The sequence below is a fragment of the Sphaerodactylus townsendi genome, linkage group LG13 (assembly GCF_021028975.2).
Source record: "Sphaerodactylus townsendi isolate TG3544 linkage group LG13, MPM_Stown_v2.3, whole genome shotgun sequence".
Taxonomy (NCBI): Eukaryota; Metazoa; Chordata; class Lepidosauria; order Squamata; family Sphaerodactylidae; genus Sphaerodactylus; species Sphaerodactylus townsendi.
Genome location: NC_059437.1, coordinates 20,886,747 through 20,911,915, shown reverse-complemented (window position 1 = coordinate 20,911,915; position 25,169 = coordinate 20,886,747). Strand labels below are relative to the sequence as shown.

The 25,169-nt window shown below is 42.5% G+C and overlaps 1 long non-coding RNA gene across 2 annotated transcripts in view; it reads left to right on the top strand.

Annotated features, from left to right (window-relative positions):
- Positions 1 to 1,449: 1,449 nt before the first annotated feature.
- Positions 1,450 to 25,169, top strand: part of LOC125442837 — a 96,805-nt gene continuing 73,085 nt past the window's right edge. For both annotated transcript variants that reach the window (XR_007246039.1, XR_007246038.1), the window contains exon 1: positions 1,450 to 1,664. This is a non-coding gene — a long non-coding RNA (uncharacterized LOC125442837). The remainder of the gene's footprint in view (positions 1,665 to 25,169) is intronic.

The following is a 25,169-nucleotide window of genomic DNA, read 5'->3' as shown; positions in this document are numbered from 1 at the left end:
AAGACGAACAGGTAAACTAGGTATGAAGAGAATCTAGCACATACTGAGGAAAAATATGTTCATGCACACATGCCCTACCCAAAATTTTTGTTAGTCATATCAGAACGTGTTGCTTCCATTGTTATTCCTTGTATGCTTACCCAAGCAGAAAGCTCATGTTCGCCTTCCTTCAGGTAAAAATTCAATAGCAATTTTGCTGAAGAGAAGCCACTTGGTAACTGCTAGTTACTGAAACTAAAGAGCTGCACCTTTGCTACAAAAAACCCCACACAACGAACCTTTCTAAACAAGACATCCTGAGGATGGGAAGAAAGGCATCTTGGGGAGGTAGTCCACACAGCTTTTCCCCCAAGGCGTCCTCAGGATATTTTATTTTTGCTCAAGCCATCTAATTTTAAAGTTGCTAAAATGTGGACTCTTTTTCCAGAATTCGTCTTTAAGATATCTCCTACGTGGCTGTGAGAACACAAATAGGTAGGAGTCATTTTCTTTTTCCCACCTTCCACCCCCCCACCCCCCTGAGCACTTGCTTAAATCCTGCACTTGTGTGGTGTGTGTGTGTTTTGTTTAGAGGGAGGTGTATTTGTAGCTATACAGATGCCATCTGAAAATCATAGCTGCTCATAGGACTGGTCAACCTCCCATTAAGAAGCATTGGGTAGACCTGTCCTCTGCCCAATGCTGCTTAATGGGAGGTAGACCAGTCCTCTGAGGCCTGCAATTCTCAGATGGTGTCTGCGTAGCTGCAAATACACCTGCTTCTAAACAGAAGAAGAAGAAGACCACACGTGCAGGGTCACCAGGAAAAACAAACTTTATTCATGACCATTTTACAAACAAATAGCAATCACGTGAGCTGCAAGCAGGGGAAACCTCCATGGGGAACAAATGCAGGAAAAGGCAGCAACACAGACTCTCAAGCTGCAGAAAATGGCAGGCACAAACTGCTGCAAAAATGGAAGTAAGTGATCTAAGGGGAGGGGTTGTGGAAGCAGGAAAAAGAAAATGTCCACTTTGCAGACAAAAAAGCCAAGAGGTGTTTTTTTTAAAAAAAAATTCCAAGGAAGTATAGAAAGAAAAAGCCAAGATGGTTCTATTTAAGAAATCCTAGTTTCTTATATGGATGAAATTATTATTCCTGTGAGACTGACTTGTACTTCTCCCTCCATTTTTATCACTTTGCCAAATAAAATCCTTTTTCATCAAAATCAGAAATTATATTTTATTTATTCAGTGGGAGGGGGAAAAATAAACCTACCATGGATTCAGAAAGTTCTTTTTGCCCTGATTCAAAGGCAGCCAAAGGAAAACGCATCACCATGGAGATTTGAAAGTTCTGCCCCCCCAAAAAAGAGAGTTCTAAATCCAGGGCTTGATGAAAAAAAGTCTTCTGCAAGTTTCAGGACATCGTGGCTTTTCAAAATTCTGTTTACTGCTTTTCAGCAACTTGAAGTGCTGCCATCTCTACTCCTGAAACCTTAACTTTTTTTTTTCCATCAGTGAATGAAAGTTAGTTGAGCCAGAGCTTTGTCCCATACATAATGCATCCAACCTATTACTTTATCAGGTCGCCTCTCTCCACTTGCCGAGTTAATGAGAACCTCGATCTTGCAACCCTCTAGTTTCTAGTGGCCAGCCTCCTGTGCTGCCAATTACTAGGCCGGGTAAGTACATACTTATTTATGAAATAATTGAGCAAATTGTCAAATAAAACACTTAATTTGTTGGCATGTTCTAGGAGTCACTGATGCCTCCAAGGCTAATGGAATTTTTAAGACCTCCTTATTGATTTTTGTTCTTTCCACTCTCTTTCTCTCTTTCAATGCATATTTTATCTATCTCGACTTTGCTGTTGCACAGAGCCACACAATTCTACAAATATGTAACCAGAGGGGACCTTCATTCTTGCACTCTTTTGGGGTGAGGAGGAGAAGGAGATCTCTGTTTCCAAAGCAGGCTTAACTAGAGGGGTAAATCTGTGACAAACTGCAGGACAGACTTCCTAATCCCCCCCCCCCCCCCCCCGGCCTTATTTCAGCTTGAGATCTCCACTTCTGGTGTTTGGAACAAAAATGGTCCCCTGAAATGCATGTGTAACCTCTAACTGTGGGTTCTGTGGGGCAGAACTTGGAAGGAGTTGCAAAGAACTAAATTTTAAAACAAAATGGTTTACTTAACAAATAAAACTTTTAACATTTACATTTAACATTAACAATTTACAGTCCTTCTAAGTTGCATTTCAAGTCCTTATCTTGACAAACTACTGATAAATGCAAAGTCCAATTCTTCCTGCTGGTGGTTGGCTTATGAAGACTTCAGAGGCTTGGTGAATGGAATCCAAGATGATGAAGGTCCCCAAACGAACTCCCATCAATTACATACATAGCAAGCCCTTAAACAAGGTGTTAAGAGCTTATAACGGATTAAATCAAGGTCCCAGCCTGGTAGCCTTGCTTCCTCCAACTTCACCAGTTTTTGCAGCCTTCTCCGGCTTAGAGTCTCCACCCCTTTCTGGGTCAACCCATTCTGATCATAGGGGTTACACATGCATAAAATTGGATGGCTGGACGCACTAACCCAATAGTTGGTGAATTTTCAGCAACTGAAAAAAAACAAAACAACCAAAAACAATGAGGACTGAACACTTGTTTATTTATTACAAGGAAAAAATGTGTATGCTCCCATATTCCTGTAATTTGCATCTTTTTTTTTAAATGTATGGATTAACAAATGTATGGTAAAACTGGTACATGCATCCACTGAATATTAACACTGTCTTCCTGATGGCTGCATGTTGGAGAAAGGTGGATCACTGATAGAGTTTCATATTTTTGTACATAGAAGGTTCCAGGTTTGAACACTAGAAGGAGGCTGTTGAGTTTGTTTCAAGACCAGGAGAGGATGCTTCCAACTGTAGACAATACTAGGCTAGACAGACTCAACCTAAAACAGCTGCCAAGTTTTATAAGTGACTTAAATGTGCACATACAGTCTCTTACACAGGGACCGAATAGGCTAAGCTTTAGATAGGTCTTATCTGGGGAGACACTTGAACTTACTCTCAAAAGAGAATGCAGTTCTCTAACTCCACTTGACCCTCTTGGATTCCATAATACCTACCAGTGTACTTTCTGCCCTAAGCCATTTCTTCCTAAAGTAAAAGGACAATCCTGACTTTCAACCATCTAACTGAAGCATGATGTCCTTCAGAAGAATTCTAGAAGGAATGGCTTTTGGAGCTACAATGAGAAGTTATTCAGTAACAGTTTCCTTCATTATAGGAAGATGCTTGGCTCAAAATCTCTCGATTTCTTGTAAACGCTTCCTCATGATAGCCATTATGTGGTTGTGACCAAAGTATGTGTTATGTGCTGTCAAGTCACTTCCAACTTATAGCAACACTATGAATTAATATCGAAAATGTCCTGTTATGAATAGGTCTTGCAAACTGAAGTCTGTGGCTTCCTTTATTGAATCTATCAATCTCATGTCGGGTCTTTCTCATTTCCTACTGGGATGGCCAATGCACTCTTCATTGCTGCAGATGGTGAGACCTTTCTTCGCTCAAATAAAGACACGACAATGACAGGCTGGAAAAGGATTGGGCCGCAGCCCAATTTATTAATATATATTTATCAATAACATGATCAAAACTTCAACTATATACAAAAGGAAGCTGGGCGGCAAACGGGTCGCACATCAAGTATCCCAATCTATATTGGGAACTGTCAGGAAGGGAAGCCCCAGAGATATCACTCCAGCTTCCACCCTTCCCGCCTTTGCTGAGGAGACGGGCACCGGCTAAGCCCATGGCCGCCTACCGGCCCGCCCTCCTCTCCGTGCTTGCTGCGTAGTGTCGGGCATCGGCTAAGCTCCATGGCAGCCCTATCGGCCCGACCCAAACTCCCACTCCCTGGGGTGTCGGACAGCGACCCGGCCTGCCAGCCTGCAAGCCTGCTCCGTCTCCCACCCCCGGCCCTTCCACAGTGGCACAAGCCTGGGAAGAGAACCTGCGGGAAGGCTCGTTTTCTCCCAAGATGTGCGACCCCCGTTTCCAACCCTGCCGGGGCGGCGCCAGTAGTAACCACAAACCCACCCCCCAAAAAAAGGGGGAGGGGGGGGGGGCCACTGCTCTCTGGAGTCTGCGTCGACAGGAAGCATGGACGAGATCTGGGGTGAGGCGTTCTTTATATACCCCAAGCTCCTCCCGCCTTTTACGGCCGGGAGCCAATCAATGCACCCCAATTCTGCAGCATGCCGCCAAGCCATGCTTGCAACTTATTTTTGCTCCTTGGCTCACCCCGGCAGCAATGGCTGCCCCCGGTTATTCGGTTGCTGCTTTTAGCTGGGATGGCCAATGCACTCTTCATCGTATCAACAAGTTTGGGGTCCTAAACTAAAGTGCTGGTAATCCCATGATTCTCCTGCTGGAAGCGTTTCAAGAAATCTGGCTTCTTTTCACATGAAAATGAAGTGGAATAAAAACCACCAGGAAGACACAGAAACAAATGCATGCACCGGCCTTTTATTTCCCCACATGCAGACACCTTGAAAAGAAGGGAAACCCATGCTAGGGCACAGTGTTGATATAAATGGCTACTTTTGTGTTTTAGTAATTGAAACACTGTACATACATGCTAGAATTGCATGGTTTTGTTATGTTTTTAATTGGTGAAAAGTTGTAACTAAATCTTATCTATCAATTGCATATTATGTAAAATATCTTGCTAGTGGAATTGGAAAATTTAGACTATATTCAACAAGATCCCAAAGAAACAAGAACTGCAGTAACCTGAAGGCTACAGATGTTGGGAGAGTACCTGACAGCATGGTTTTGGGGATGAGAGGAAGGGGACAAAACCTCAGAGGAATGAAGTTAATTCCCCATCACTTAAAATCACATCATCGTTTAAAATAATCTTATTGGCATGGGAGATAAACATCTGTCTTCCTCTTTGTTTGGCTCTAAGAACTACAGATATAACACCAGCTTTACTAATATATTTATTTTATTTTAATTGTATTACTACCCCACCCTTTCAAGCCAAAGCTGGACTCAGGGCAGCTTACACACATGATTAAATATTAAAAGCAGTTCACTAGTACAGCACTGTCTCCCTAGAGCAGTTGATCCCACAAAAACTGGAGCTGAACAAAGGCTATTTATAGCAGTTGGTGTCCACAATGGTAGCAGACGGCTGACATCTGCAGTCAGTTGCTGCTAAACTGAATCTTGTGACATTCATAGTAAATGTAGATGGGTGGGTGGGACTTTTCAGCCAGTCAGCAAGATGTAGTGGTGGACTCTAATCTGGAGAACCAGGTTCATTCCTTGTTCCTCCACATGAAGCCTGCTGGGTGGCATAGGGCTAGTCACAGTTCCCTCAGAACTCTCTCAGTCCCACCTACCACAAAAGGTGCCTATTGTGGGTGTGGGGAGGGAATGTGAATGTAAGCTGCTTTCAGATTCCTTATGGTAGAGGAAAGTGTGCTATAAAAACCAACCCTTCTTCACTGGAAGGCCTAGGTCAGTGACACAGTGGAATCCCAGTGATGCACTGACATCCGTTCCTGTGCACTTGAAATGATGTTGCCAGAAATGCTTGTGTATCATTGTCCTAGGCTTTCCCCTACTATTGATAAGTCTCCCTGATTGGTGGTAGGGGCTGGGAGAGGAGGTATACCCTGCCTCTGGTGGGGTTTAGGTGACCTTGTCCTCTAATATCTTGCAGCTCCAGGTGACCAGCCACACATTCTGAGCTAAACTTTGCCTCTTTCAGTCTTGAAGCTCTGGGGGTGACTAATAATAGACTTATCTCCTTTTTGGATTCTCAATAGCTCCATTTCTGGCTAAGTGGCTGCTGTTGGCTGTGTGTCCCTGATGACCCTGGTGGGAATTGGAGAGCCCAGGTACCTCAAGGTTAGCCACGGTTTGGACCTCTCTAGGATCATCCACTGTTTTGATCCTATACTTTTTTGCATACAGGTTTGAAGTAGCCAAAGCCCTGAACAGAAACACTGATTTCTCTGATATTTAAACTACCCAGTTGCAAGACATTATCTTGATAGTAAACATAGAACAGAAGTCAATACAGTTCCAGCATTTATTGACCTTTTCATCAAAGCAGGGCTATATGCACATTTAGTTGGAATTGACACCAAATTACATTGAGAAAATATATAAACTCAAATGGGAATCATTCAGTTTGCAAGAAGAGAAGCAGGTGAGAAAATGAAGAGTCTCATGTCCATTTCGCACAAGGGAAAGACTAATTTGAAACAGGGCTACTCAAACTGAACCATGCATCTTTTGAAATTTGGTCTCACCTCTACAAACAAAATGGAGACACAGAAATCAAGCTAAACTGAGTCAAGGTCTGATTCTCTAGGGTATTTAACATGATGATTATTTCAGTGGTGCAAAGAAAAAGAGTAAAGGAGCACAGCTGGAATGGCACCTTTGCTGTAGAAAACACAGCAATTAATAGGCTATTCTGGAAAGAGGTTGGTGTCCTGGAAAAGCTCTCAGAAATATATCCATTTCCAAAACAGGATTGAAGCTGACAAGACAGAACATTGCCTTAGGATAGCTGCTTTCTAATCGAATCCAAAACTCATACTTGCACGTGTTCTGACATGTGTCAGAGCAAAGTACACTGTAACCTTCAGTTCAGTGCCAGGCATTCTGGTATGTTCACACATCCACCTGAACGTGTGTTGAAAGCCCACAGGCCATGCTTAGATGGACAAGTTGATAGCTGACAGCTTTATTAATAGGATGTAATAGCATCACATTTTCAATAAGAAACATCTTGGTGTGAATATAAGAAGATAATGGGTTCTTTCAATGTGGACATTGGCTTGACAGACTGAAAAATATATTCAAAGACTGAATAAAGCATGAAATTAGGCTCCAGGACTTTAAGGAACCTTTGTTTAAGCCAATACATTTTATAAAGCTATTCTTGATTAGTGACATCATGTAAAATTAACAGTTATTCAAGTGTCAGTTTACCAGGAAAAAAAAAATCTAGAACTGCACTGCTTCTAGAGCTGACAACCAAGAAATTCCCAATATACTGTCTGGTTCATTTATGAATCAATTCAACCTAAATAAACACAATGGATTTTGACAGGATCTTGAGATCTGTGAAGTCCACTACTTGTATTTTGGTTCCTTGAGAATCTGGGTTGCTGAAAACATGGAATGATTTTATATATCAGATTTAATATACCATCCCATCTCCTACAGCACGGGCGGAATACGGCGGCCTGGGGATGGCAAAAACGCCGTCCCCAGGGAGCCGTTCGCACAGGCATGAAGCTTGCTTTTCGCGAGTCAAGGGCGCTTCCTACAGGCTCCGCCAGTATGAAGAAAGGCGCTGGGCTGCCGTTTTCCAACCTCGTTTTCCAACCTCGCCTCCAACCTCGCAAGGTTTTTGGAAAACGGCAGCTTGGAGCCTCTGCTGTGCGAATGGCAGCGGCTCCACGGCACCTTCCCTCCCCCCATGTCCAGGCGACCTACCTGTCCTGCGGCCCTCTGGCGCATCGCCGAGGCCTGGGGACATGCCCCCTCTGCCCTGCAACTCCAGAGTGGTCGTGCAGGGCAGGGGGGCGTGTCCCCTGGCCTCGGCAACGTGCCGGAGGGCTGCAGGACAGGTAGGTCGGCCTGACAATGGCGCAGCTCTGCGCCGTCGTCCCGGGAGGTTCTGGGACCATTCATGCAAATGGTCCCAGAGGGGTCGGGTCGGTGTCATCTTTGCCGACCCGACCCCTTCCACCGCCGTGGGGAAACAGCCAAAGATCACATTAATGAACCTGATGTCCATCTTATATCAACTACTGAATCGGAGCACTTTCCCTGGGTCATTAAACCAAGTGGTCATCCATACACTACTTTATAAAATGTGTTTGAGGAGAATGAAATGGCCAATAATCACCTGGTTTATCATTTGTCCTGGTTTAGAATGTGTCCTTTCTGAGCAACCAGACAGAGCTGCTGCAGAACAACTCCACACTTTCCTGGATGACTCATCTGATTTAGTGTTGGAATAAACTACTTCTGCATGCCTGGACAATGGGGCGGGGGGGGGGGAGAGCGCTATGTATCTCTAAGCTGTCCTATTGTTTGCTCTCCATGTCTGGGCTCTGTCCACCAACTCCACCAACTCTGCCCCCCAACTCCTGCCCACCAACTCCAACATTTAGACCCTTTCAATTTGGTTTCAGACCAGATTACAGGCACTGGTGACTTTAGTTGTACATCAGCTCCAGCTGATACCAGTAGAACCAGTCACATACCTTGATTGAACTACTGTCCTCAGAGATATTATGTTTAGCACAGTAAAGGCACTTAAGTGTTCACTCATAGACATCCACATCCAAAAGCCCTCAAACTTCTCTTTTCCAGAGAGATATCCCTTTCCCTCTCTGTGTCATCAAGTTGTTTAACCAATTAGAGTGTAGGATACCATGTCTAATCAGGTGGCTTCCCTGTTTTTGAGTCTCTTTCCTCACTCTGAAATGTAAACAATAATGGCTACCAATAGGCCTGCACTTTTTAAATACACTTTTCCTGTGAAGTCTGTCACAGCAGCATTTAAATTTTCTAAATAAATAAATAAAATATGACAAGATGGAGTTCTGTTGGTAGGACAATAAAAAGTCATGGCATTGTTCTCAAGAAGGTGTTCTTTTCTGTGATCGATGTAGGCATATGTGAAAGGGACTCTGAAGATAACTCTACTCTCTGGATAGGTCTGTATGGAAGCTACCCTGGGCCCAGATTGTTAAAAGTCAAAAGCATCATTTTTAATTGGAACTGGAAACTCTTACAATGTGTGAGGACACATGAAGTTGTCTTATACTGAACTATTCTTCAGGGTCAGTATCGTCTACAGAGACTGGCAGCATTTCTCCAGGGTTTCAGGTAGCTGTTTTTCACATTGTCTACTGCCTGGTCCTTTTAACTGGAGATGCATGCAAAACAATCAGAGGCTCTTTCACTGAACCACAGATGCTCCTATATTGGTTGCCTTTCTCTCTCTCTCTCTCTCTCTCTCTCTCTCTCTCTCTCTCTCTCTCTCTCTAATCTATCTAATCTATCTATCTAATCTATCTAATCTATCTAATCTATCTATCTAGGTGTACTGGGAACATCCCAGATAGGCTAACCGGATCATAGCAGATAAACATCAGAAGCAGGTATTCTTCCAAGCCTATGGAGCAGGATATAGCAACTGGTATGCTTTAAGGTACACTACCCATTTTTCCCTGCTCCATTGGAATATCTGAGCCTAACCATTGGAATATCTGAGACAGCCAGCCTGTAGGATTGGGTAGTGATGCCTTATGCATACTTAGAAGTTAACCTCTTTGGCAGTTCTCCGAGTTTAAGTATAAATATTAACATTTGTCAGCTTTTGTCCTAGTGTCATCCTGAGACCTATAAACTGCACAAGCCATGAGCATATTCATTTCTACTATAAAGGTACAAAGAGCTGTACAGTTGGCAGCGATGGAGTACCCAATGGTAGTCTATCTTGATCTGAACAACATCTGCTCAGACTTAGTTAGAGCATTACAGCTGGGAGTCTTGAGTCTCCACTGGCATCATTCCTGCATTAACAAGATCGGATGTAACATTCTTGGTTTTTTATGCAGATGTGACAACATAGTCATCCTCCTGGTGGAATTGTGGTCCTCTCTAATTTACTGTAAACCTATCTCTGGAATGTCAAAGTTTTAAAGGGACAACTCCTGCTGTGGTTTGTGGTTTCAATATGGAGATTCAGATTTGTTACAAAAAAGTTCTCCAAGTTTTTCCTGGGAAGTTCTCTAATGAAAACATAATACTTTACACTTGCTGAACAGTGATGCAGCTGTAATGAGGAAGCAACAGATTAAACACAGGCCACATGTGCCACATTTGGATTCTTTTGGATTCAGAATGAGAAACACAGTTCTCATTAGAACTGAACATTTTATGTAGAAACAAGTTGTCTTCTGCAGTTGCTTGAAAACGTCTAAAATGGAGAAGAGTCAAACTCCCAAAGACAGAAGAAGGTGCATGTTGCTATTCTGTACTACAGAAAGGCAGCAGAATTTGAAACTGCTTGAAGAATTCACAACTTTTGGAGAATTTGGTAGCAATTCCTGAGCCCCCTGTAACATCTTGAAGGCCCAAAGCTACTGACCTGAGCCAAACTTGTAACAACTATGAAGAAAGACACTGAAACAACTTGTATATATTAACCACTCAGTATTGGCTTCTTGTTTATTAATATTTATAATATTTATATTTCACCACATTCATCCCCAAGTACCTTCCCTCTGCCCACCTGTGCTCTGAGATTCCCCCTCGCCCCCAAACATTGCAACTGTCACACTTGCTTTGCCTGAGAAGTCCTTTAGTTTGTTAGTGTTGTGATGCAGTAGCATGAATGTGTTGATTTTCCTTTACTCTACCACTTTGTGTTTTCCCCACTTTATAATAATAATAATAATAATAATAATAATAATAATAATAATAATAATAATAATAATAATAATAATAATAATAATAAGCCTTTATTTGGCATAACAATAATCATAACACAATAAAAAACCTGAGATAAAAGGTATACAAATACAAAGGTTTAAGATAAAATATAAATTATTGATTGTGCATCACCTCCAGTAAAAATTGTGCAACCAATTCACAAGTTTCATTGTCAGAATTGTCCAGAAGAAAAGGAAGTCTACTTGATTCTTCCATTTCACTAGGTATCCTAGAAAGAATGTTGGAATATTTTGATCTGATATTAGCAGATTTAGGGCAGCAAAGCAGTTGATGTGCCAATGTTTCAATCTGTTGTTCACCACAAGAGCATACCCTTTCGCTCATTTCCAAGTTGTTAAATCTACCACGCAATAAAGCGGAGGGGAAAACATTGAAGCGAGCAAGTGTGAGGGCTCTTCTCTGCATTGGATTAGTCAAAAAATACAAATAGGGAGCCATCCTGTTTTGATATAGGGGTATTGAAAGATGTAAGGGTGAACAAGTTTTCATAGCAGCCCTAAATAAATTAATCCATTCGCTTTCCAACAATTTTTGTTTTAACAAGTTGTAGGATTCTGAACTAGATAGCGGGAAAAGCGAGTCGAGAGATATACCAAGTGATTCAATCTTTCTTTCGATCAGAGAGAACCATGGATTAGCCTGAGTAACTTTAACAATGAAACAAGTTTTTATTTACAGGAACAAAAAAACCTTGATGTTGACAAAAGAATAAATATTAAACAAGAAGCTAGTATTGAGTGGCTATTTTATTCAAGTTGTTTCAGTATCTTTCTTCACAGTTGTTACAAGTGTGGCTCAGGTCACTAGCTTTGTGCCTTCAAGATATTACATTCAATTTAATTATATATAAACACACCAGTATATGTGACACATTATTCAGTCTTTGATGTCTTCATACTTTTCTCCACATAGCTCTCAGTAATGTAGGTCTGCAAACCATCACCTAAAAATTGACCCAACCATGGTCTGGTTCAGTCAGTCTACAGGAATAGGAACCGTGGGATTCATTCCACACATCTTGGCATGTTCTACATTTTATCTAGATTTAGCATCCCTTTTGAAAGCTCATTTTTAATTTTTCCCTCCTTTCTGTCCAATCAAATCCCTTTTGGAGGCCATCCCCAGCCACCACAAAGCTCCCTCCCTCCCCCCCCCCCGCCATCTGGATTGGGCTGCCCACCATGTGGAAGTATCTTTTATTTTGCTTCTTCCATTTCTCAGATGACTAATTCTGGGATCACCAAATGCTGGTTTTTGTATTTTCTATGACCCAGAACTATGTGTCATTGGCCTTGATTTGCTTGGGAAACTCACTTGGTGCAAAAGTCCCCCCTTCCCTGAGAGAGAGAGAGAGAGAGAGAGAGAGAGAGAGAGAGAGAGAGAGAGAGAGAGGCTGTGATAAAATTATTATAATGATGCAAATTGATTGCTGTGTCCTAATTTGTTGCTGTTGTCTTGGTGTCGCTATAGCTGGCGATAAATGTATTTGAACATGGCAGTGTTTCTGCTTGCCATAAATAGCACAGCGTCTGCATTCCCTGAATTTCTACAGTATCAGCTCCACAGAAGGATAAACAACACACCATAAACGAGCAGAAGGCACAGTTTAGATGGAATCATTATGCAAATAGGTTATGGCATGCTTTATGTGAGAATACCATCCCTAAAGAGACCTAATGGGATGGCTGACCTATAAAGCCTTTAATTTGCTGGTGGTGTTTCATTTGTTTTCCAGTTCCTCCAGGAATAAAACTTTTAATTGTGAAAAGTTCTAAACTGCATAACGCTCAAGCTCCCAGTTTGTAATTAATGGCTCTGTCATAATGCAAAGATAGAATTTTACCTTGAATACATTTTGGAAGATAAATAAATTAATAGCCAACTCCCCTGAAGTCTTTTAAGTTGGGGTGGGAGCGATAGCAAAGTTAGTACTGCTCTTGAAGTATCTGGGGATGAACCGGAAGACTGGCTGAATGCATATTCAGTCTGGGAACATTCTTGGGGGCACCCACTGAAGTTCATAGACGACAGATTCAGGATGGGCACTTTAATCAATGAGAAATTAAAATGGTAAAATTCACTGTCAGAAGATGTGGTGATGGTTGAAAGCCTAAATGGCTTTAAAATTTGATAGGCCCCTTCCGCACATGCAAAATAATGTGTTTTCAAACCACTTTCACAACTGTTTGCAAGTGGATTTTGCCATTCCGCACAGCTTCAAAGAGCACTGAAAGCAGTTTGAAAGTGCATTATTCTGCATGTGCGGAATGAGCATAAGAGTGTTCCACCAGGCTCTAACTCTGGCCTGCTGGAACTCTCTATCAAGTGACACCCAAGTCCTGTGGAACCTGGCTCAGTTCTGCAGGGCCTGCAAGACTGAGCTGTTCCACCAGGCCTATGTCTGAGGACAGCAAAAGTGTCATTCTAGTTGGCCTCCTTTCCCTGCCCTATCCTTCCTCTCCCTCCTCTTTTACTTTCTCCTCTTTTACTTTCCTGTTCCTTTTCTCTCCCTATTTCTTTCTTTCTTTTTTCTGTTCTACCATCATTAGTAAGAGCACTGCTTGGAATTTTAATGTTGCCACAGGAAATTATTTTTAACTCTGATTTTACACTGTGTGATGTATTTATTTGAACTTTATTTTATTGGTTGTTAGCTGCTTTGAGCCCAACTTTGGTTGGGAAAAGGCAGGGGAGAAATCAAATGAATAATAATCTATATATGTAAAAAGCTAACAGTGTTTTTGTTGATGATAGTATAATTCAGTAACTGCTGGGCCAATTCCTCTGAAAATTCCCAGCCACTATAGGGCACTTTCGCACATGCAGAATAATGCACTTTCAATTGACTTTCATGATTGTTTGCAAGTGGATTTTACTATTTCACACAGTAAAATCTATCTGCAAAGTGCACTGAAAGTGGATTGAAAGTGCATTATTTTGCATGTGTGAAAGTGGCCATAGTCAGCCAGATGAGAGTGTTTTTAGATGTTCACATACCTGAAATTTCACACCTTGCCCAGGTAAAACACCTTTTTCCTGGCGCTCCATAGTGAAGAACATGCAGCTGCTTGTGTGTAACTGTCACCCTTAGAATGTTCGTGCTGCTTAGAATGTTCACTCAGATGGCCAGATATGAGCAGTGGAAACAGTACATAGGCAGTAACTTGAGTGGAAGTGAAACACATACACACACATACACACGAGGGAGAGGGAAGGGAGGGTGGCATGCAAGGGAAGAGAGGGTGGGAGAGGAAAGGGATAGAGGAGGAGGCATGCAAGGGAAGAGAAGTGAGGAAAGGGATGGAGAAGGAGGCATGCAAGGGAAGAGAAGTGAGAGAGGGGAGAGAGTGAGGGGTGGCATGCAAGAGAAGGGAGGGAGGGGTCAGGCACCCTAGATTCCCTGAATACTGCAGTTACAGTTAAGAAAACCAGGCATACATTACTCAGGAGTAAGCTCGGTACAGCAACCTTGACATACTTTGAATGGCTGCGTCGCACCCCTCAGAGGGTTTCCTCAGAAGTGACACCCATTGCCACCAACCAAACTTACTCCCAGGTAAAAGATCATGACCAGCCAGCCTAGATGTGTGGGAGGGGTGCCTTTCCATTCCCCACCCCCAAGGAATGCGGGCACACACATCAATGACATCGCACAGTATCAGGCTGTGTGTTTGCATGAGCATGTACTACTGGCCTCTGCAATTGATTTGCTGCTACTGTTCCTTTCCCATTTCACCACAATAAGCCACAGCAACACGTGGCCGGGCCCCGCTAGTAATAAAATAAAAGGGGATTAGACAGATTCATGGAGGTGAGGTCCACCAACAGCTACTGACCATGATAACTAAAAAAAACAAACCCTCCATATTAGGAGGCAGTAAAATCACTAAATACTACCGGTAGTGCCAGCAAGCAACATTAGGGGAAGGAATTGGTCTATGTGCCCTGTTTGTTGGACCATTATGTGAAACAGCCTAGACCACAGGTCTAACCCAGCAGGCCTCTTCTATCACATGACACCACTGCAACTTCTATGATAGATTGTATGTGAGCAGAAACTAGAATCAGATTTTTGAAAGATTTTTATGTTAGGCAAGACCTCAGATTGTTTCTTGTGGAACATCAAACCTGAAGATACATGTTTTTCTTTGCAGTGCTTACTTTGGGAGTGGGGGGAGAAGTAAATTAGAGTAGACACTGATGTAATTCCCACTAGGATTGTGCATTCAGGTAAACCTGAGCTGAAAAATGACCTGACAAAAGCATATTGGCTTTTTTCATTTGGGGGGGTGGGGCTGAGAATTTCAACAGAGTTGAATATCCAACATCTGGAAAAAAAGTCGAATAGTAACTCGGCTTTTACTGTTTTGGGCTCTTTAAAATTTTCTATTCATGCTGATGATATATAAATATTATCAGCCTTCCTTCAATCCCTTTAGTTCTAGTTTACGGTTCTGATATAATACTGTCCAACCATCTAGCACTGGTAGGCAATGAAGAGTGAGACACTGACCTGTGTATCCCTCCCTTTATAATCTCCCATAGCCATTCTTCCCTTTCGGTTTTGCAGCTACCTATGGTAGTGGCATTTTAAAACCAATTCTTGACCCAAACTATAATTTCTTTCCTTGGTTAGATGTGGGGATTTAGATATTGAGCTTTGGGATACTTACAGTACATATTAAGCAAGTTGTAAGTATGTATTAAGTTATGCAGAAAGTATTAAGATGGCAGTTGTAAAACTAGATGTAATTAGCTCCAAAACAGAAAGGGATTGCCTGTAAGGAAGTAATGCATCAGTCTAGAGGGCAGTCCTGATTGTCTAAGCATAGTTATATTCTGAGCCTCATAAATGCTGTCCAAGGTACTATTTCATTTTTACTAGCAGATTTATGTTAACAATGGTGGGGAGGGGAGAGGAGGGGTGTGGATTTTTCCCCATCTGTAGCAAAAACCAACTTTTGCTCTCAACTCTCTCAAACTCCTGTCTGGATAGGAATGGGGTCTGATGGAATTAGGCTTCCAATGCACACTCTTCGGCCAAGCACAGAAAAAAAAATTGAAAATAATCTGAGAGAAAACACCTTCTATGATTGGCCAAAGAGCAGTGTTGTCCCTAACCTGAAATCTTACTAACCATTGCAACTTTCTTCCCCCACTTCTACCCTCCCCCACAGAGAATCTGTAGGCTGCTGCACCAGCCTTGGTTGGCATGCAATTGCAAAATGCATGACATCCATTGAGCAGATAGGAGAGCACCAGCCAGCTCTCCCATTTGTCACCTCAAAAATGCCACCATCCTGTTGCCCACAAGAGACCCAGCCAAGATAAGGGGTGGTGGTTAAAAATATGAAGGCCAATTGTCTGTCTTGCAATTGGGCTTCAAATTTTTTGAGGGGTTCAATATTTGTTATCTTTTATGGGCTTTGAGAACAGCACTGTCAGAATAGCCAACAAACTGAAAAAAGCCAAATCACTATTTGGCTTTTTTTGGCTGTTGGATATTCGGCTCTGTTGAAATGCCTGGTCCCCCCACCCCAAAAATGAAAAAAAAAACAGGATGACTTTGTCCGGGGTGGGTGGGTGGGTGGGTGGGTGGGTTAGCTCAGGTGAATGCAGAGCCCTAGTGGGAATTACATTAGTGTCTGCCATATGTTACTTCTCTCCCCACCTCCCAAGTAAGCACTGCAAAGAAAAATCTGTATCTTTAGTCAATTCCTTGAATTTGGAGGCTACCTGTTATCCAAAATCCTATCCTATCTATCTAGCAAACATAGGCAGACTTTTTACCAGACAAAAGTCAGCCACTTAGAAAAAGGGTTGCTCATAAAATATATTCAGCACAGAGTTGACCCTTGATCTTAGGAAGATGAACTTTGTTGACACAGGTGGAATACCTCCGTTTAGGTCTTGTGGAAGACCCAACTTCTGAACATATACTTGTATGCATCCTGGTAGGTGAGAAGTAACACTCTTGCAGATTCATGAGCAACAAAATATTCAGGCTTGTAGGGGCTAATCAGAGATTTGTCCATGCACTGTTCTTTCATACGTATTCACAATTTCGGGGGCAAGCTAATGATTTTGGAGAGCCACCCTTTGGTTGCAAAACTAGCATGAAGATCACTTGTCACTGTGGACTCTTGCAGAGCAGAGCTGCTAGCATCAGTTATTTGTTAACAAATCTGATCTTCCCCTATAAATCACTTGCCTGGGGGCCCAAGAAGGAAGATATCAGCTAAAAGAGAGAGCAGTGTTCTTTGACAATGATTTATTCAAGCTTTGCTTAATGGGTTTCCTTAAGCTACTGGATTGTATCATTCTCTAACTCAATTGTTAAATTCCCAGACATGACACTATATTATTAAAGATTCCTTATGGAAGAGTTAGGTTATCATTACTAGGCAATGAGAAGTATATGACAGAGCTTGGGAGGAATTATGTCCTCGATTCCAGTGCACTCTGCTGGATTTGAATAATTTAAAGCTGTTCATATTAAATAACATATGCTGTATACAGGTGCCTCTGTGTTCATACCCCTGAGGTAGGAAGTCTCCATTTATATTTAGTTAGCACCAGTGCTTAGATGCTATTTCAAAACCAGAATTAATTGCATTTAGTAATAACATATTAAAGCATAACATGCATACATAATGCACACTGACTGAGAAAGCAGGGACTTTTACAAGTTGCTATTCTAGATGGACTGCCACAGCATTTTGGATTACACAACCCTCCAGGGACTTGGCTGGATCAAGATGTAACTCCAGAGATGTAAACCTCAGCAAAAATTAGCAGCTGTCTAAGAGGACATAAAATCCTTTAAAGCCTTTGTGAGATTCAGCATACGCACCTATATAGAGACTTCTTTTGCAGTTAAGATGTGCATGTCAACAACTTGATTGCCCCTTCCAAATCACAAAAGGAATGACAAGTAAGCGGGTTCTAAATCCATATCTGAATATCATACATGGTTTAGGATTTTTTTTAAAACCCATCGAAAATCCGTTCAAAAAACTCATACTCAAATGCACAAATAAATTGCCTTCTAGGCACAGTGGTTGATAAATGCTGGCAAGCTTTCCAAGTATGTTGAAATCATGGGTCAAAATAAATGGAGAAGTGAGATTGAGACCGTGTGTATGGAATATGGTTACAGAAGACATTATACAGCACCTGACTAATGGAAAAGCAGGTGGGAGTCCAATCATTACCTAGATGGGAGACTTCTAGGGAATCTTACATAAGCAAGTTGCCCATTGAAAGAAAGGCCGGGGGGATATAAGTGCAATAAATAACAAAATCCAGTGTTAGGACGAAGAACGCATAAGCTTCCTATTAACCATCTTTCCTTTGGACATGTGTTCCTCAATAAGGTGGCCAGATCTTTTCAGACAGTGATGCTCATTGCAGCTGCTCACCCAACCCGGCCTCCTGCATTGGGAAGAATGGGTTCATTTTGCTTTAACAAGGATGATTTCACCAGTTTCTTTTGGCACTGGAGCATGAGCCCTTTGCTTTAGTTTTCAATATCTTCAGTTGATTTATACCTTTTCTCCTCCTTGTGTTACTGACATACACCCAAGGGGGGAAGGCAGGGAAGAGTCCTGACATGTAAAGACCCATGTGTAATGTACACTGGTCTTTTGCAGTGTACTATCAATTTGTGTGTGCCCATCAGTAGTATGGAGAAGGAAGAGAAACAAACAAATAGCAGACTCTTGAAGCTGCAACTTGTGCATGTCCAACACTGTGTATAGACTTTTGGAAATGTGGAATCTAATGGAGGATTCCTCCACTTTAAAAGCACATCCAGACCTTTTAGAGGAAGAAAATAATTTCAGGAGCATCTGTGTTGCAGCCTACGTCCCTAAACTCTTGTGCTCAAAATTCTCAAAGGCTCTGTGGTTTCACTTACTTCTACAAGTATGCATGTCATGAGCCGAGTCAGACAGTGGAGTACAGAATTCAACAGTGCAATAGGTATTAGGAACTGTCTATCACAGCTTTATTCTTCTCTTCCTGAAAAAAACTCAGGATTATGGAAATTGTTGTCTCTTCCCCTATTTATCCTGCAAGGTAAGTTAGGCTGAATGCAAGTGACAGTCCCACATGAACTGCAAGCAGAAGCGAGAGAAAATAAAATTAAAATACTGCTAGTCCCTGTAACAGTATGTTAATTCTGGGTACAGTCCAGAAGTGATAATGGGTAGCTCAAGAATCACTGGAAGCTCTATGGTTTTACCACATAGTTTCTGGTGATTCCTAGAGTTATCACTTCTGGGTAGTAGTCCTATCGCTGACATCATCTGCCCCCCAGTTCTCCCACTGGCTGCCAGGCCTACCTACAAAAAGGTTATTCAGAGCTCAAAACACATGCCAGCAGATGTGAACTGTTAAGAGTGAAGTTATGCAATGCAATGCAGAACTTCAGCATCTCGCACTGAGGATATTGTAAGAAAGCACCTACAAAAAAAGGGAATAAAATAACAATGGTTATTTAATAGGGGTGGATACTAGATTTGTTAAGAGATATTTATCTTAACTCCTGTTTAATCAGTTTTTCCCTGAAATACAACCTTCCATTTCTTTTCCCAAATTAACTCTGTTTTGATCAAAGAGTAATTCTAAGAGAGAAATAGAGCTTCTGTATAATTTCATAATTTCACTCTGCAGATGCTCAGAGGCAGGCAATACCTTCACAAACCTTCCTATTTTTCTTGTAGATAATCACCTTGTGACATGCAATGTAAAACGATTGTACAGGCTTAAGTTACAAAAGGGTGCATTGATTTGTCTGCAAGGAGACCTAAAGGAGAAATACTTCAGGGGTCAAAGACCATATCTAAAAAAAGGGAATTTCAGAAAAGGAAATTCCACCATCCCCATAATAATGCTAGTGGATACCAGAAAAAAAAAAGAACTCCCTCTACTTAACAAGCACAGTTGGAACATGCACTAACTTATGGTTCTCTCAGGAGCTATCATGGCTGGTATGTGATCAAATTTCTTTAACTGAAGAAGGCACTGAAGGGAATAGGGATGTAGTAGATCAGCTCCTGCTATTGGCAGGCACCGTGAAACATGTAGCTTGTAGAGGCCTAGCATAATGCTAGGATCCTGCCCTTATTTACAAAACCAATGTGGAATCTTTTGTCTGCTACCATTCAGGCTCTGGCTCTCAAATATGGATCAAGTATGCATCTACAAAAATGATCCAGAGGATGCCAAATCCAGGCAGCATATTTGATATCCCCATTATGACTGGGGACACTGAAACCACGGCAACTGTTTATTTCACCAAGAGAAAGAGAGTCAGGAAACAGGAACTGGGTGTCAGCAGGAAAAAAAGTCATTTGGTCTACTTGCCAAAGAATTCCATGGGCATCATTTTTTTTAAAAAAACTGATTGGAGAAGAGAGATGGGGGACACATGAGCCGAGTGAGTTGATGACAACTGGAACACAATCTTGTGATACTTTAACATTTTTATGATATTGATGACCTCACAATCCCTCACACCATTTGATGAATGAGCACCAACGTTGTGCATTAGTAACAAAAAAATAAAGTTAAAGCAACCACTTGGCCAAGTAGATCATCAGTGCCTCTTTTACAAATTTAGAAGAACTGTCATTCCAGTCATTTAGTGAATTGTTGAGAGTTGAGAAAGATCCATCAGGTTCAGTACCCACAAGGCCAGTGCCTTGGCTGCCCCCCCCCCCTAATTCTGGCCTGGTGATTTGTACTCTTGAGTTGGAAATGAAGCTGCCACCATCTCTGATAACAAAAATACTGAGCTTAATTTTTTTTCACATTTCTGGACCACTTTATTTCCCTACCATTCAGTTCTTCACACCTTATTTCTCAACTTCACATTCACGTATTTCTCAGCCTTGTTTTTCACAGCCTCAAGGTAAAAAACCCGGACTATTAAAAAGGTGTCATCCTTTGCAAATACGTCTTCAATTAGAAAGGTATCTGAGAGGCAATTAGTTGCAAAGGACTCAAAATGTAACTCTCCTGCATTGCACAATGTAAAAACATAATAACACCCCCCCACCCCACACACACAACCCTTTCTATCCAAAAAGCAATAGACATACAACAGCAAGCACAGAAAGAAGTATTCCATCAAGCCCAGTATTTGGGAGGGTAGGTTTTGTTCAAAATCGCAGATTCATGCAAGTAATTAAAGAAGGGCTGCTTAATTGCAGAAAACTTAACCAATGAATACAAAGAGACAGGAGCAATAGAATGCACACCTGGGTCTTGAGACTGCAAAGGCAAACACATGGGGCTCTGGCAAAACTGAAATGGTACTAGTGAAATGGCCATCACAGCCAGTGGGGTATGCCTATGTTGACAGAAAGTCGCTAAATCATTCCTTTAGAAGTGGCCTGTTGCGCGTGATTACAGGAAGATTCCCTGAAAAGACAAACAGACCTCAATTACTGGCAGGAGGCTGGATCCAATAAGTTTTTTTTAATACAAAAATGATCTCCTTTGATTCCCATAAGGACTATGCAGGGGGAAATGGGATATTCAGTGAGTCATGGCATGTGGAATTGGGATATAGCAAGGAGGAAAACCAGATGAAGCTAAGGCCGTTTCCGCACGGCCCATTAACGACGGCCTGGGGGCGGTAAAAACGCCGCCCCCAGGCCGCCGTTTGCACAGGCGCTGCTGCTGCAACGCAGCAGCGGCGACCTGACTCCGCTTCCCTCCCCACAGGGCGGCGTCAGGCCGCCCTAAACAACAACCCTTTAAAGGGTTGTTGTTGGGGAGGAAGTGTCTTCCCGGCAGCGCAGTGCGAACCGCGCCGCCAGGAAGATGCTGTCTCCATCTTCGCCAGCCAGATTGTCCTCTTCGTCGCCTGTTGGAAACGTCGCAGAGCCCACACTGTCCTCCCACCTCCAGGGGTCGGAGGGCAGCGCGGCGGGCTGCGACCAGCAGGCAACGGCATTTTACTCCAGGACACCGTGGAGTGGGCAGGAAGAGGCGGCTCCGTGCGGAGCCGCCTGCCGCCTGCCGGCCTCCGCTTCGCCTGCTCGCATGCTTGCGTGCGAACGGGCTTGCGCCCCCACGCCGCCAGAACTCTTGGCGGCGTGGGGGCGACTGGAGGCCGTGCGGAAACGGCCTAAGTGAAAAAGCTAGCTGGATTCAGAGTTTACCTTAACTTATGGATAACAACGGTAGCTGCCCTGTGACCTGTGTTGGGGAAGGGGTGTTGCCAACCCACAGCCCCTCCCCCTGAAGGTAAGGGAAGGAAAAGACAGCAGTCTCCCTCCATTGCCACTCACCCCTATCCTGTCTAGGGCCCAGGCCAACTACTTGAAGCGACAGCCCTTCACAACCCCCTCATCCAGGCCACAAGGGCTAACTCCATTTGGGGCTTTGGAAGTTGGCTTTCCAGCCACTTCATACAGTGCGAGGGCCATCTTTTCTTTGGGCCCACTAAGGAGGGGCAGTTAGTCTGGGGCTGAATTCTGAAATTTTGTCTAGGGCCCCAGAATCACTAAGACCACCCGTAGCTGGATTTAACCAACTATTTTCCCCCATCCAAATAAGCTGATTTTCTAAATTTTGGGGGTAACACAGAGGTACCTCATTTTGACTGTGGGCCAACAGCTGAAATACATTCACTGAATTTTACAAAGAGATTTGCCTGGTGTATATCAAAAGCTGAGTTTTAAAACTGCTGATTGAAAAGTCCTTTGTGTCAATGCCAAAGCAATCCCGATTCCCTTCTCAGAGCCCAGCTGTGCATTACACTGATTTCTTTTTATCTTTGGTGAGCTGCTTTGAACGTGACTGGCTTTGTTTTGAATCCTTTATTTAGTAAATGTAGAAGTATTTTTAATTAATAGTACGTACATGAAAGTGTCATATCAAGTATTTTTAATTATGTGGCATTCACTGCCACAATGGAGTGATGACCACTAGTTTAGTTGGCTTTAAAAACACATTGGAAAAACTATGGTGGACATGTCCCTCAATGGCTGTCACCACAATGACTGAATGCAACTTCCATAATCAATAGCCATCACCTTCTGAATAACAGTATGAAGTTATGGTTGGAGGACGCCTTGCTTATTAGCCTTCCAGAGGCCTCTTCTTGGCTACTGGGTAAATTGGGGTGCTGGACCTTTGATATGATGCAGCCTTATTCTCATGGACTTACAGTGCAGTCCATTGTGGGGAGGGTGAATTGTCTCCTGGAAGTGATGCAAAGGTGTGCCAATGCTAGTGCCCCTTCTACCAGTGTAAAGGGCAAATACACCAGTGGGAGGGCAAATATACTGGCAGCAGGGCACCACATAGCTATGCAACACCCAACCCCAGAAATTGCCTCTGTGCTGATGTTCCTCTAGCACAGGAACCTGTACAGGTGGGGATGGTCTAAGAGTGTTCCCGGGGGTGGAGCTGACTTTAGTCTGCTTCCAAAAGATTTTCAGTCCAGGAAGATCCCCTTTGCCAGCCGCCAACTTAGTGCTGCCACTCCAAAAAGAGTGGCATAGCCTATTGAACTCAAAGGGTTTTTTTGGGCAGCCAGGGATTTTTCTGTCATTTCTGTTTCCTGCACCACCTGAAACCTTTTTAGAAGTGGTGCAGCTGCACCACAGTGACACCGTTCACAATGGCTGCAAATCTGTGTCCCCCCATCTTGTGGGTTGCACTAGTACACTTTGACATTTGATTTGTTCTTTTGTCAGTCCCATTTCCACCTCCTGATACTGAATCAGACAATTGGTTAATAGTGTGTGGTCTGAATGTTTATAGCTTTCCAGAATCCCAAGCAGATGTCATTCATTTCTCCTACTACCTGATCCTGTTTACTGGAGGCTTGGGGAACTCAGTGTGGGAGCTTCTGTATGCAAAACCAGTGTTCTATATGTAAGCTAAAACACCTCACCTGTGACTTCTCCCAAAGGCATGAATAGCAGACACTGACTTAGAAGGTAAAGGGATGCATTTGGAAAATTGTCAGGATAGATATTAAATCTGCTTCCTCCTCTAATGAACCCCAGCCACTCTGTATCCAGCCTGCTCCAATCTGCTTAGCTGTTTTTTAAATTCTGCTTCTAAGTCATTCTAAGGCAGGCCTGACTGACTGTTGGAAGGCAGAAGGAAATTTCCCTTATTTTGTTTCCTTCTATATGGGTCCATTATTTTTTCAACCATTTTGGTTCGCTGTTTTGGGATGTTTGGGGGAGAGGGAAGGCTTCTGTTTTTCAATGTTGGCTTTATAGGTTATTTTTCATTACATACTTTGGCTTGTGATGTGTAAGAGGAAACATAAACTGACTTAGCGCAATTCTGCTTGTGAAAGATCTTTTGCAACATTTAGCACTTTCCTTTTTATGGACAATAGGGCCCAGAAATTGATTCCACAAGATCTTGGGCAAGTAAAAACACATGTGTGGATATGATAAACTTGACAGTGCAAGCAAAAAACCAATAACAAAGAAGCGCGTCTGTTCCAGAATGAATGCTGGGGATTACAAAATGCACTGGACACCATTTAGGAAGCTTGACTTCAACACTTGTGCAATGATCACAGGCTCACAATCAACTGCTCTCTCTGTATTAGTTAATGACAAAGTGGTACTTCGAAAATTTCAGGAGTTACCCTAGGACAGTGGTGGCGAACCTTTGGCACTCCAGATGTTATGGACTACAATTCTCATCAGATCCCCATGCTGGCAGGGGCTGATGGGAATTGTAGTCCATAACATCTGGAGTGCCAAAGGTTCACCACCACGGCCCTAGGAATTACGTCAATCCCCCACAACTATCCGTTTTATGCATCCACCCTCCATTAAGAAGTCGAACCTCAAATTTTTGAAATGAATAAATGGCATTTAAAAATAACTCATTTCAGTTTCCGAAATGGCAGCTTAATTCAAAGGTTTACTCTCCCAAATGGATAGCTTGTTAACTCAAAATCACTTCATTCTCTCTAATGCTTGCAAAGAATCAAAGAGCATCTTATAAATCATTTAAAAAATTCCAGCTTCATTCTACGAAAAGCTACTTAATGAATTAAATTAGTTGTTTTAGATACAAAGTGAGATTTATTTCTTTTTCATCATATAAGAAGATGTATAGAAAACACATTTTAAAAGTCAGTATTTAGAGAGGGGAAAAGAAAAGATATTGCAGTGGTTTACTGGTAGTATTTTGGTGTCTTCAGTGCTGCAATAACTGGCACATTCTACTATACAGAAATTTTAAAATGCATTGTGACACCAGATTAAATATCATTAGGGATGCTATCAAATCTCAGAATCCCATATTAAATTAAATAACGGCACTAGAATCAACTAGGCCTGTAATTGCGACAGGGGGCAGGGAACGTGGTAAGCGCTCCAAAAAGAGAGCATGCATGTCCCTAGGCAGTTGAACGGCTGGCCTCACCACCCAGCAATTGCGCGCTGACGCACGCGGGCATTTGGGTGGAGCAAGCCGCCTATATAAGGCGGACTGGGACCATGGAAAGCCCAATGCAGAAAGCAGCCATTGGTAAATCTTAAGTAGAGCTTCAATCACACCCTGTCCCTCCTTTGTATTTTGAGGTTAATTCAAACAGCAATGAAATTTCAAA